The 12,934-nt window shown below is 46.4% G+C and overlaps 1 protein-coding gene across 1 annotated transcript in view; it reads right to left on the minus strand.

Moving 5' to 3' along the window:
• The window catches only part of LOC126251929 (endothelin-converting enzyme homolog), a 630,006-nt gene that overhangs the window by 598,871 nt on the left and 18,201 nt on the right, over positions 1-12,934 (minus strand). The gene's annotated exons all lie outside the window — the stretch shown is intronic.

The raw sequence follows: 12,934 nt of genomic DNA on the forward strand, positions 1-12,934 counted from the left end.
CCGACCTATCATCCACATGAACCCGTCCTGGCGTTAGCAGCGTCACCTGGCGAGGAATGACTGATACACACGTACTTTGCATGAAGTATCAGTGAACGCGCTGTCCGTGTGTAGAATGGGGAAGGTGCGCGATCTATCTGACAGGGGAACCTCCCAATCGCACCCCCCCCCCCCCTCAGATTTAGTTATAAGTTGGCACAGTGGATAGGCCTTGAAAAACTGAACACAGATCAATCGAGAAAACAGGAAGAAGTTGTGTGGAACTATGAAAAAAATAAGCAAAATATACAAACTGAGTAGTCCATGCGCAGCATAGGCAATATCAAGGATAATGTGAGCTCATGAACGCCGTGGTCCCGTGGTTAGCGTGAGCAGCTGCGGAACGAGAGGTCCTTCGTTCAAGTCAACCCTCGAATGAAAAGTTTAATTTTTTGTTTTTAGACAATTTTCAAAGTTTAGGCACTCACACATAATCAACTTCGCTCTCCAAAATTCCAGGACATGTTCAGATTTGCTTGGACATATGCAGGATTTGACGGTCTACGCACGGAAAAATTTGAAAACGTTAAAAACATATGTTTTGACAGAGAACAGGGACAACTGTGCGACTGTGAAACTGTTGCATTCATTTGTTGCAGTTTATGTGACAAACTCTTATGTTTTCATCACTTTTTTGGGAGTGATTATCACATCCACAAGAAAACCTAAATCGGGCAAGGTAGAAGAATCTTTTTACCCATTCGCCAAGTGTACATGTTAGGTGGGTCGACAACATATTCCTGTCGTGTGAAGCACATGCCGTCACCAGTGTCGTATAGAATATATCAGACGTGTTTTCCCGTGGAGGAATCTTTTGACCCATGACCTTGCGATCAAATGTTTTGGGTTCCCATTGGAGAGGCACGTCCTTTCGTCTACTAATCGCACGGTTTTGCGGTGCGGTCGCAAAACACACGACACTGAACTTATTACAGTGAACAGAGACGTCAATGAACGAACGGACAGATCATAACTTTGCGAAAATAAAGAAATTAAACTTTTCACTCGAGGGAAGACTTGAACCAAGGACCTCTCGTTCCGCAGGTGCTCACACTAACCACGGGACCACGGCGCTCCTGAGCTGAGATTATCCATGATGTTGCCTATCTTGCACATGGACTACTCAGTTTGTATATTTTGCTTATTTTTTTCATAGTTCCACACATCTTCTTCCTATTTACTCGATTGATCTGTGTTCAGTTTTTCAAGGCCTATCCACTGTGCCAACTTATAACTAAATCTGAGGGGGGTGCGATGGGGAGGTTCCCTTGTGAGTCTGACTGAGGGGGCAAACTGTGACGCTCCGGAGGCTCGGCACGAACATTTCGGAAACTGTACGACTTGTCAGGTGTGCGAAGGGTGCTATGGGAAGTATCTTCAACAGGTAGCGAAGCCACGTGGGGCTGTACAGCCACCCCTCACTGCAGATGTCGGACGTCGTAGGCTGGATAGACTGGTGAAACAGGGCAGGCGGCGAACTGTGGCGGACCTAACACCAGACTAATGCCGAGCAGGGTACAAGTGCGTCCGAACACACAGTGCACCGAACACTCCTAACGACGGGCCTCCGTAGCCGACGACCCATGCATGTGTTTGGCGTATGGCTCTGACGCATCGGACTGCATCTGCAGCAGCAATTTGAGCAGTATTTGGCACCACAGTGACACAACGAACTGCTACAAATCGCTTACTTAACCCTTTAGTGACCACATTATTTCCAGAAGTTGTAGACTTTTTATGAGCACTTTATTGGGCTAAGAAACCATTCATAAAATCATAGTTTAAATCTTGAAAGTGAGAGTTTAGCCTACGAGTATAAAAAAAAATAGTGGGAACTATTGTTCCCACCGAACTCTAGAGTAACTTCAATTGCTGCTTTAAAAAATATATATCCTTTATTTTTAGTACAAAAAGCATGTTAAACATTACATTTATATTTGTATTAGTTCATATTGTCCTTTCAGTTCACGAAGGTGATGTACTATGGAACTTAGAGAAGCATGGTGCTACGCACAAAGGTACATGACAGTTGCTACACATTTTTGTTATCTTTTCTTTGTTCTTGGTGCTACATTGGCGGCATCTTCTATTCGTTGTACCTTTTGTAGGCAAATGAGTACCAAATTTCTCCAGACGAACTTCATCTGGTACGCCTAACACGTCTCTTTTTGGTGTTTGAAAATGAACGGGCCTTCCTCTTCGATTATCTTCTACATCTTCTGGTAAAGCGTACAAAATTCTGAAAACCTCATCTGGCGTCAGTCCACACATTCTAAACAATAAGAAACAAACAATAACTACGATGCCGATTGCACAGGCATATGCATTGCACTTCACACAAGTTCAGTGAGAAAAATAGTTCCCACTAACTTACCTTGTATTATTTACATAATTTTCAGTCAAATCAAGCAAATATACACGAATACTATCTCCCTCGTAAATGTAAAAGTAGATAAATACAACACAAGTCATTTCACACGCAAAAGGAAAGCACACTGTACAAAAAACGCTGTAGCGTTCGAAACAGTGGCTCGTTTTCACGCGGAAACTGCGCTTCTGCATTGATTGACTAACAAGGTACAAATACAACCGCTTTCGCACACCCGTTGACAATGCATGTATTTAGCATACTCTAATAGAGATGACAGCACAAGTTAAAAGTGGGAAAACGGGTTACCACTGAACTATAGTTCCCACTGGTCACTAAAGGCTTAAATGACAGCTCCGAGCCATACGCCTTTTAGCGTGCATTCCACTGACCCCAACCCGCCGCCATTTGCGACTTCAGTGGTGTCAAGCCTTACCTCACTGGGGGGAGAGGGTGGAGGTCTGTTGTTGTTTCTGATGAAAGCTGGTCCTGCCCCGGTATCAGTGATGCCTGTTCAAATCGCTCTGAGCACTATGGGACTTAACATCTGAGGTCATCAGTCCCCTGGAACTTAGAACTACTTAAACCTAACTAACCTAAGGACAGGATTCGAACCTGCGACCGTAGCAATCACGCGGTTCCGGACTGAAGCGCCTAGAAGCGCTCGGCCACCGTGGCCGGCCAGTGTTGGCTGTGTGTTGGTTAGGAGGCCAGCTGAGAGCCTACAACAGCCTGTCTGCGTGCTACACACAATGGACCTAAACCTGGAGTTTCGGTCTGGGGAATGACAGCAGGATCACTCTGGCGGTTGTCCCACGCAACCTGACTGCAAATTTGTGCGTCGGACTGGCGATGCGACCTGCTGTGCTGCCATTCATTAACAGCATTCCAGGGAACGTTTTCCAGTGGGACATCATCGGACGACAACTCCAGCGTCATTCACAACCAGCATTAACCGTTCCTGTATTGACCGACAACGAGCAACAGGTATGGAACTCCATCCCACACACTGGCACACGGCTCCAGTACAACACAGTGCAGGCACGCTTGCATCCAACATTCCGGCGGTGCGGCGCTTATTAACGTACCAGCATTTCACATTTGCAATGGCGTAACTCGTGCTTACATTAACCTGTGATCTTGCGATGTTAATCACTTAAATGTGTTACGTAGACAAATGTATTCTCTGAAGTTCACACTACATTAATTATTGTTCGGTGCTGCGTTAATTTCCGACGTGTATTATACACTACTGACCATTAAAATTGCTACACCACGAAGATGACATGATACAGACGCGAAATTTAACCGACAGGAAGAAGATGCCGTGATATGCAAATGATTAGCTTTTCAGAGCATTCACACACGGTTAGCGCCGGTGGCGACACCTACAACCTGCTGACATGAGGAACGTTTCCAAACGATTTCTCATACACAAACAGCAGTTGACCGGCGTTACCTCGTGAAATGTTGTTGTGATGCCTCCTGTAAGGAGGAGAAATGGGTACCATCACGTTTCCGACTTTAATAAGGTCGGATTGTAGCCTATCGCGATTGCAGTTTATCGTATCGCGACATTGCTGCTAGCGTTGGTCGAGATCCAATGACTGTTAGCAGAATATGGAATCAGTGGGTTCAGGAGGGTAATACGGAACGCCGTGCTGGATCCCAACGGCCGCGTATCACTAGCAGTCGAGATGACAGGCATCTTATCCGCATGGCTGTAACGGATCGTGCAGCCACGTCTCGATCCCTGAGTCAACAGATGGGGACGTTTGCAAGACAACAGCCATCTGCACGAACAGTTCGACGACGTTTGCAGCAGCATGGACTATCAGCTAGGAGACCGTGTCTGTGGTTACCTTTGACGCTGCATCACAGACAGGAGTGCCTGCGATGGTGCAGTCAACGACGAACCTGTGTGCACGAATGGCAAAACGTCATTTTTTTCGGATGAATCCAGGTTCTGTTTACAGCATCATGATGGTCGTATCCGTGTTTGGCGACATCGCGGTGAACGCACATTGGGAGCGTGTATTCGTCATCGCCATACTGGCATATCACCCGGCGTGATGGTAATGGGTGCCACTGGTTACACGTCTCGGTCACTTCTTGTTCGCATTGACGGCACTTTGAACAGCGCACGTTATATTTCAGATGTGTTACGACCGGTGGCTCTACCCTTCATTCAGTCCCTGCGAAACGCTACATTTCAGCAGGATAATGCACGACCGCATGTTGCAGGTCCTGTACGGGCCTTTCTGGATACAGAAAATGTTCGACTGCTGCCCTGACCAGCACATTCTTCAGATCTCTTACCAATTGAAAACGTCTGGTCAATGGTGGCCGAGCAATTGGCTCGTCACAATACGCCAGTCACTACTCTTGATGAACTGTGGTATCGTGTTGAAGCTGCGTGGGCAGCTGTACTTGTACACGCCATCCAACCTCTGTTTGACTCAAGGCCGTTATTACGGCCAGAGGTGGTTGTTCTGGGTACTGATTTCTCAGGATCTATGCATCCAAATTGCGTGAAAATGTAATGTCAGTTCTAGTATAATATATTTGTCCAATGAATACCCGTTTGTCATCTGCATTTCTTCTTGGTGTAGCAATTTTAATGGCCAGTAGTGTAGAATGCTTAACAACAATTTAATTTTCTTTGTCTCGGCGATGGCTTCTGTGCAATGCCATTACCAGACATCGTTTTATTGTGTATCATAAAATTATTGATCACTCAGTGAGTGTGAACATTTGCGCTGGAATGAACGATTTAATCGTAAATATGTTTACCATTGCAGATGGCAATTTTTTATACGATGCAATGAACTGTTTTGTTTGATGTGATACTCTTCCATTTGTTGTACCAGTCTTCCTAGCCTCATTACATATTATTAAAGCTGAACTACGTCTGCCGTTAGCTGTGTACTTCCTGCGGTCCATGGCGGCTGTCCTGCATCCGCGTGTAACGGCTCTGCCGGGAAAACCTAGTCGTTCGCTCTCGCTAATCTTGCCATTGTCCGTAAGCCCGCAGCATACCTGCTTAGCGGAAACCATTTCCAAGCTTCTAGCTTTCTGTTCACATTCATTTAGACTCAAAACCCACAGCAGTCTCGGGATCCTCCCAAGACTCTTTCAGTTTCATTCTTCTATTGTAAGCTCGTCCTCGACCGCTGAACAAACACTATCCACTTGTTATGTTCAGTTCGGCTTCCTCCAAAAACTCGTTAAGTCTACACAGAAGTGCCAAAGAAACTGGTATAGGTATGCGTTTTCAAATACAGCGATATGTAAACAGATAGAATACGGCGCTGCGGTCGGCATGTGTCTGGCGCAGTTGTTAGATCGGTTACTGCGGCTACAATGTCAGGTTATCAAGATTTAACTGGGTTTGAACGTGGTGTTATAGTGGGCGCACGGGCGATGGCAAACAGCATCTCCGAGGTAGTGATGAAGTGGGGATTTTCCCGTACGATCATTGCACGAGTGTACCATGAATATCAGGAATTCCGTAAAACAGCAAATTTCCGATACTGCTGCGACCTGAAAAAGTCCTGCAAGAACGGAACCAACAACGACTGAGGAGAGTTGTTCAACGTGGCAGAAGTGCAGCCCTTCCGCAAATTGCTGCTGATTTGAATGCTGCGCCATTAACAAGTGTCAGCGTGCGAACCATTCAACGAATCATCACCGATATGGGCTTTCGGAGCCAAAGGCCCACTCGTGTACCCTTGACGACTGCACGACACAAAGCTCTACGCCTCGCCTGCGCCCGTCAATACCGACATTCGACTGTTGATGACTGGAAACATGTTGCCTGGTCGGACGATTCTCGTTTCAAAATGTATCGAGTGGATGGACGTGTGCGGGTACGGAGACAACCTCATGAATCCACGGATTCTGCACGTCAGCAGGGCTGTTGAAGCTGGTGGAGGCTCTGTAATGGTGTGGGGCGTGTGAAGAGTGATATGGGACCCCCGATACGTCTAGATACGACTATGACATGTGACGCTTATGTAAAGCGCCCTGTCTTATCACCTGCATTCATTCATATCCATGGTTCATTCCGACGGCAATTCCAGGAGGACAATGCGACACCTCAAACGTGGAGAATTGCTACAGAGTGGCTCCAGGAACACTCTTCTCGGTTTAAACACTTCCGCTAGGCACCAAACTCATCAGTCATGAGCATTATTGACCATATCTGGGATGCCTTGTAACGTGCTGTTCAGAAGAGATCTCCACCCCCTCGTACTCTTACTAATTTATGGGCAGCCCTTTCGGATTAATGGTGTCAGTTCCCTCCAGCACTACTTCAGACATTAGTCGAGTCCATGCCACATCATGTTGCGGCACTTCTGCGTGCTTGCGGGGGCCCTACACGATATTAGGCAGGTGTACCAGTTTCTTTGGCTCTTCAGTATATCTACAGTGTCACTATGGCATCAAGTTCTCAATTACGTACGTCAGTGCTTGATCCCAATTTTCCGGATAAGAATAACAATCACAATAGTTTTGAAGAAACCTCTCTCGAAACAACAAATACCCATTATGGGTTCAAAGAGAAAACAATGTTTTCTGTGTGCCCGTGCCAGCGAGAAAAAGACCAACCAGTATCGTACTTGCTGGAGTCGTCCAGTTTTTAAACTTATCGTTGGAGTGCGGAAGGAGAACGTGGGTGTATGTTCATCAGTTCATTATATGCTGTTAAGTTTTCACACCCTGTATGTTTATCTTATAGCAATCTATCACTGTATCATGTTATTACTAACATAATAAGCTAGTTGGAATATACGTTTCATTTCATTTCACCGTACTGCAGAGTTACATACCGTACTATATTGCATCCCCCCTTTTTTTCCTCGAAAATTTTTCTTGAAAACACTAGAGAGGGAATTATGCGAGTAGTAGTGTCATGCTTCTATGAATTGAGAAAGGAAGGGAAACGATTTTTTAGGTAGGTAAAAGTCATATTTACGGTAATTAGTGAAAAAAATGGTATCTACCGGTATTTATTTTCGTTTAACACAGAACTGGATTCATACCACGGTTTCATTATGCTTACAATGAAGGGCAGCAATGCAATGTTTCACGGTTTCTTTTCTCTCACTATTTTGCGACCTCGCTTTCGTCACTATCATCACCAGATAACACATCATCATCGTCTTCATGTTTACTATTCCACAACATGTCGCCCTCGGAACCGTCAATGGCACAAGAAATTCCAGATTTTTAAACTCTTCCTACCAAAATCTCCGAGGTACGGATTATCCACCCGCAACGTCGGTATTGATGGCGTCCTTTCTAGCCTCCTGGAGTCAGCTGACGAGACCCCGCCGCCATACATTCTGAATACAGGCGTCGAAGATGTTTCTTGAAAGGTTTATTGACGCTGACATCTAAAGGTTGAAGAATGGATGTTCAACCTCCAGGGATTTGACTTCATCCGTTTAATTTTCTCCTTTACAGCTTCCACAACGTGATCCCAGAAACTGTCTAGGACTTCTTTTGTAATAATGCCCCAGGTCGTCTTTCCCAGACTTTCTCCAACAAGTCCCCCATCGCATCTGCTATCATCCAGCACTTTTCCTGAACTTGAAAATGAATCTATGTGGGGTAATTTCCTTTGGTCTTCCTTTTAAAGATGGCATACGGTAGAAATTTATTGCCGTCTGCTGTAATGCACAAGATTATTGTGCGTTTTATGCATTTTAGTTTCTCCGCGTCAGTCGTCTTCACAAGGACACTTTTTTGAGCCATTTGGAGCAACGGTGGTGTTGTGCTGCATGTCAAAAAACAAAGACGTCTGGTCAGCGTTATCAATCTGGGGGAGCAAATAGTCATATTGCTGTCGCACTTGCATTACGAAACGATGGAACTCTATTGCCTTATTGTGTGGTCTCGAGCTATACGCCGTCACAAAGATGGTCTCTTTCGTAGATTGAGATTTTGCCGTCTCATAAAACGAATCATCCAACCTCACTTTAAAATCCTTTCTGTCAATGTTTAGCGTGGCAACTATCTCGCGAGATTTGTTCTGAACCATTTCGTAAGGGACAGCACGACCCTTATAGCCCGTATGTGAATTCGTTAGGCGTCTACTGTCTCAACTGTACGACAAAGCCTCTAAGCCTAACAATAGTACTCCAGACTGCGTCTTGTATGCAGTTCCTTTACAGATGCACTCGCACTTTCAGAGAATCCTTCCAATAAATTCCTTTAGCGTGAACACAACCACCAATTCCTTCTTCTTCTTCTTCTTCTTCTTCTTCAACGTTCAGCCCTGAGGTTAGTTTGCAGCAATACTCCATTCCACTCTTCTGTCTGCCTTCCTCTTCATTTCTGCATAAAGAGTACATGCAACATCACTCATAATACGAGTATGTATGATTCCTTCGCTCCCGGCGATTCCTTTCCTCAATCACTCCTTCCGCTATTATTCGGAAGATGCAACTCCATCTTCGTCTCTTCTTGTTTGCACGCGCATCCAGAGAGATCTGGTTTTTTGTGTTATTCTCAGCACCTCTTCTACTATCTCTCCAACTGAACTTCAACATCCTTCTGTAACTCCAAATCTCCAGGGCTTCTTGCCGTCTCCTCTGTCGTTTTCCTACTGTCCAAGTTTCACACCTGTATAGGGCTCCACTCCGAACACTTCCGTCTACGATCAGTTTCCTCGTTTTCAGACTAATGATCTTGCTAGTGAGTATGTTCCTTCTGAAGTTAAATGCAATTTTGGCCTCAGAATTTCTTCCCAGCTCTACCGTCCGCCGTGCTCCTGCTTCCCAAACAGGTAAATTCTTGTACCATTTCTGGCTCCTGTCTTCCAGTTCTCATTCCTAGATGTCCTTCTTCGTTACTAGATACCATCACTTTAGTCTTCCTCTTGTTTATTCAATAATTCATTGCGGTGAGGACCACCTCTAGATTTTCTTTCGTCTCCTTGAAAACAGTAATTTCATCTGCATACTGCAGCACGTTTATCTTCTGTCCATTAATTATTATCCCGAACACAATTGTTTTCCGAACTTACTCTATAGCTTCCTGGACGTCAGCATTAAAAGAGAGAGAATTTCCCGACCTTTCTAATTTTTGCTTCTTGTTCCAAATGCAAATTCCTAGTCACAGGCATTTCGTAATCAATAACGACAGCAATCACGAAATACTTTGGGTACCATTGAATTCTACACAAGGCTGGGCCGCCACCACAACCTGTTTCTCCAATGGTCTGACCATGGCCTGTTGGCAACTATCACTTTCGAAGCGAATATAAGACATAATCAATTTTTAAGTCATATTGAAACAGTGGGCATTTTAAACCGTAGTCAGTCAATACCACGTAGTGCTAGTATCGCATTACTTAGCGGAAGTGAGTGTTTCAGAGGTGCAGAATGATGAAACAGCGATTATTACAAGGGCGACCTTGGGTGTGTTCATCCAGTTAATCTTCGCCCGCCTCATGCTGATTTACAACTTGCGTCTCCTATGCTGCGTCAGGCAGGCACTGAGCATCGTTTCCATAAGTGACCTGAGCGTTTCTTTTTAAGACAAGACTTTAAGATGAGATGCCAACAAGTTTCTAAAGCGGCGTTTCGCAAAGATTTCTGACAAAGACTCATAAATCACTCGAGCGTACATTTATATATGTTACTGCAAATTCACAATAAATGAAGCGAATAGCCGGCCGGAGTGGCCGAGCGGTTAAAGGCGCTACAGTCTGGAACCGCACGACCGCTACGGTCGCAGGTTCGAATCCTGCCTCGGGCATGGATGTGTGTGATGTCCTTAGGTTAGTTAGGTTTAAGTAGTTCTAAGTTCTAGGGGACTTATGACCACAGCAGTTGAGTCCCATAGTGCTCAGAGCCATTTGAACCATTTGAAGCGAATGTTACTGTAACAGCGTAGTATGTGACTTCTCCCTATTCTCAAATAACTCTATTTGTTTCTTTCAAAAATAATACAATATGGCACTCGATATTATTGGAGGGCGTCCGGGAATCTTTGTCGCAATTCCATTGTCAGATCGAACACGGTACGACGTCCCCTACTCCAATAATTTTCTGGACGAAGAACTAGTAAAACTTTCATACACTCCTGGAAATTGAAATAAGAACACCGTGAATTCATTGTCCCAGGAAGGGGAAACTTTATTGACACATTCCTGGGGTCAGATACATCACATGATCACACTGACAGAACCACAGGCACATAGACACAGGCAACAGAGCATGCACAATGTCGGCACTAGTACAGTGTATATCCACCTTTCGCAGCAATGCAGGCTGCTATTCTCCCATGGAGACGATCGTAGAGATGCTGGATGTAGTCCTGTGGAACGGCTTGCCATGCCATTTCCACCTGGCGCCTCAGTTGGACCAGCGTTCGTGCTGGACGTGCAGACCGCGTGAGACGACGCTTCATCCAGTCCCAAACATGCTCAATGGGGGACAGATCCGGAGATCTTGCTGGCCAGGGTAGTTGACTTACACCTTCTAGAGCACGTTGGGTGGCACGGGATACATGCGGACGTGCATTGTCCTGTTGGAACAGCAAGTTCCCTTGCCGGTCTAGGAATGGTAGAACGATGGGTTCGATGACGGTTTGGATGTACCGTGCACTATTCAGTGTCCCCTCGACGATCACCAGTGGTGTACGGCCAGTGTAGGAGATCGCTCCCCACACCATGATGCCGGGTGTTGGCCCTGTGTGCCTCGGTCGTATGCAGTCCTGATTGTGGCGCTCACCTGCACGGCGCCAAACACGTATACGGCCATCATTGGCACCAAGGCAGAAGCGACTCTCATCGCTGAAGACGACACGTCTCCATTCGTCCCTCCATTCACGCCTGTCGCGACACCACTGGAGGCGGGCTGCACGATGTTGGGGCGTGAGCGGAAGACGGCCTAACGGTGTGCGGGACCGTAGCCCAGCTTCATGGAGACGGTTGCGAATGGTCCTCGCCGATACCCCAGGAGCAACAGTGTCCCTAATTTGCTGGGACGTGGCGGTGCGGTCCCCTATGGCACTGCGTAGGATCCTACGGTCTTGGCGTGCATCCGTGCGTCGCTGCGGTCCGGTCCCAGGTCGACGGGCACGTGCACCTTCCGCCGACCACTGGCGACAACATCGATGTACTGTGGAGACCTCACGCCCCACGTGTTGAGCAATTCGGCGGTACGTCCACCCGGCCTCCCGCATGCCCACTATACGCCCTCGCTCAAAGTCCGTCAACTGCACATACGGTTCACGTCCACGCTGTCGCAGCATGCTACCAGTGTTAAAGACTGCGATGGAGCTCCGTATGCCACGGCAAACTGGCTGACACTGACGGCGGCGGTGCACAAATGCTGCGCAGCTAGCGCCATTCGACGGCCAACACCACGGTTCCTGGTGTGTCCGCTGTGCCGTGCGTGTGATCATTGCTTGTACAGCCCTCTCGCAGTGTCCGGAGCAAGTATGGTGGGTCTGACACACCGGTGTCAATGTGTTCTTTTTTCCATTTCCAGGAGTGTATAATAATAACAACGCGGGATGGTAAACAAATACTTAGACAAAACAAGCCTGGAAATTATGCACCAAACCTCAATCTCGTTATAACATTACGCAAAGGCTCTTCAAGATACTGATGATGATTTGCGTATGTAAATGGCGCATGCTCTATGAGTTCGTATACCAGGACAGACTGAGCAGGCCTCCCTTGAAGAAATGAAAAGCCAAGGACTCGAATATTCCGACACACTTCAGTCACAAACTAACGGCGGAAGCGAACACACACAGCTTGGTCTGGAAGTTAGATGGTGGTGGTGGTTAGTGTTTAACGTCCCGTCGACAACGAGGTCATTAGAGACGGAGAGCAAGCTCGGGTTAGGGAAGGATTGGGAAGGAAATCGGCCGTGCCCTTTCAAAGGAACCATCCCGGCATTTGCCTGAAACGATTTAGGGAAATCACGGAAAAACTAAGTCAGGATGGCTGGAGACGGGATTGAACCGTCGTCCTCCCGAATGCGAGTCCAGTGTGCTAACCACTGCGCCACCTCGCTCGGTGTGGAAGTTAGAACTTCATTCACAAACAGATAATATTTAAGGATAAAGATGTAAGTCCTTTTAGTAGTGTGCTGACATGACGATCGTTTAATTCAATCTGCAATACCTATTTTACGATGTTGTCTGACTTTTTTGTACGCTGTCTTTCACCCGAGCAATGTTTTCTTGTTTCCGAACTGTTTCGGTTACCATAGTTCACCGATGATCTGCTTCCTGCTAACACATTTGTGCAGGACACTGGCATCAACATCGCGTGCGCCCCCGTCGCAGTTTTTCCCAGCTTTCACCAAAACTTGATGTTTCTGCTTTACACTCCCAGTCGGTGTGTGTGATTCACTTTCTGACTGGGCACGGTCCTTGTCCACAACATCTGGATAGACTCCAGCGACGACAAAGGCAATGCGATTATGGTGAGCTCGGAACCTCAGAAAATATTATCGTTAAATGCCCGATGCACCAAGCGTTTGCACTATTCTCCTGTTA

The sequence above is a fragment of the Schistocerca nitens genome, chromosome 4, assembly GCF_023898315.1.
Source record: "Schistocerca nitens isolate TAMUIC-IGC-003100 chromosome 4, iqSchNite1.1, whole genome shotgun sequence".
Taxonomy (NCBI): domain Eukaryota; kingdom Metazoa; phylum Arthropoda; class Insecta; order Orthoptera; family Acrididae; genus Schistocerca; species Schistocerca nitens.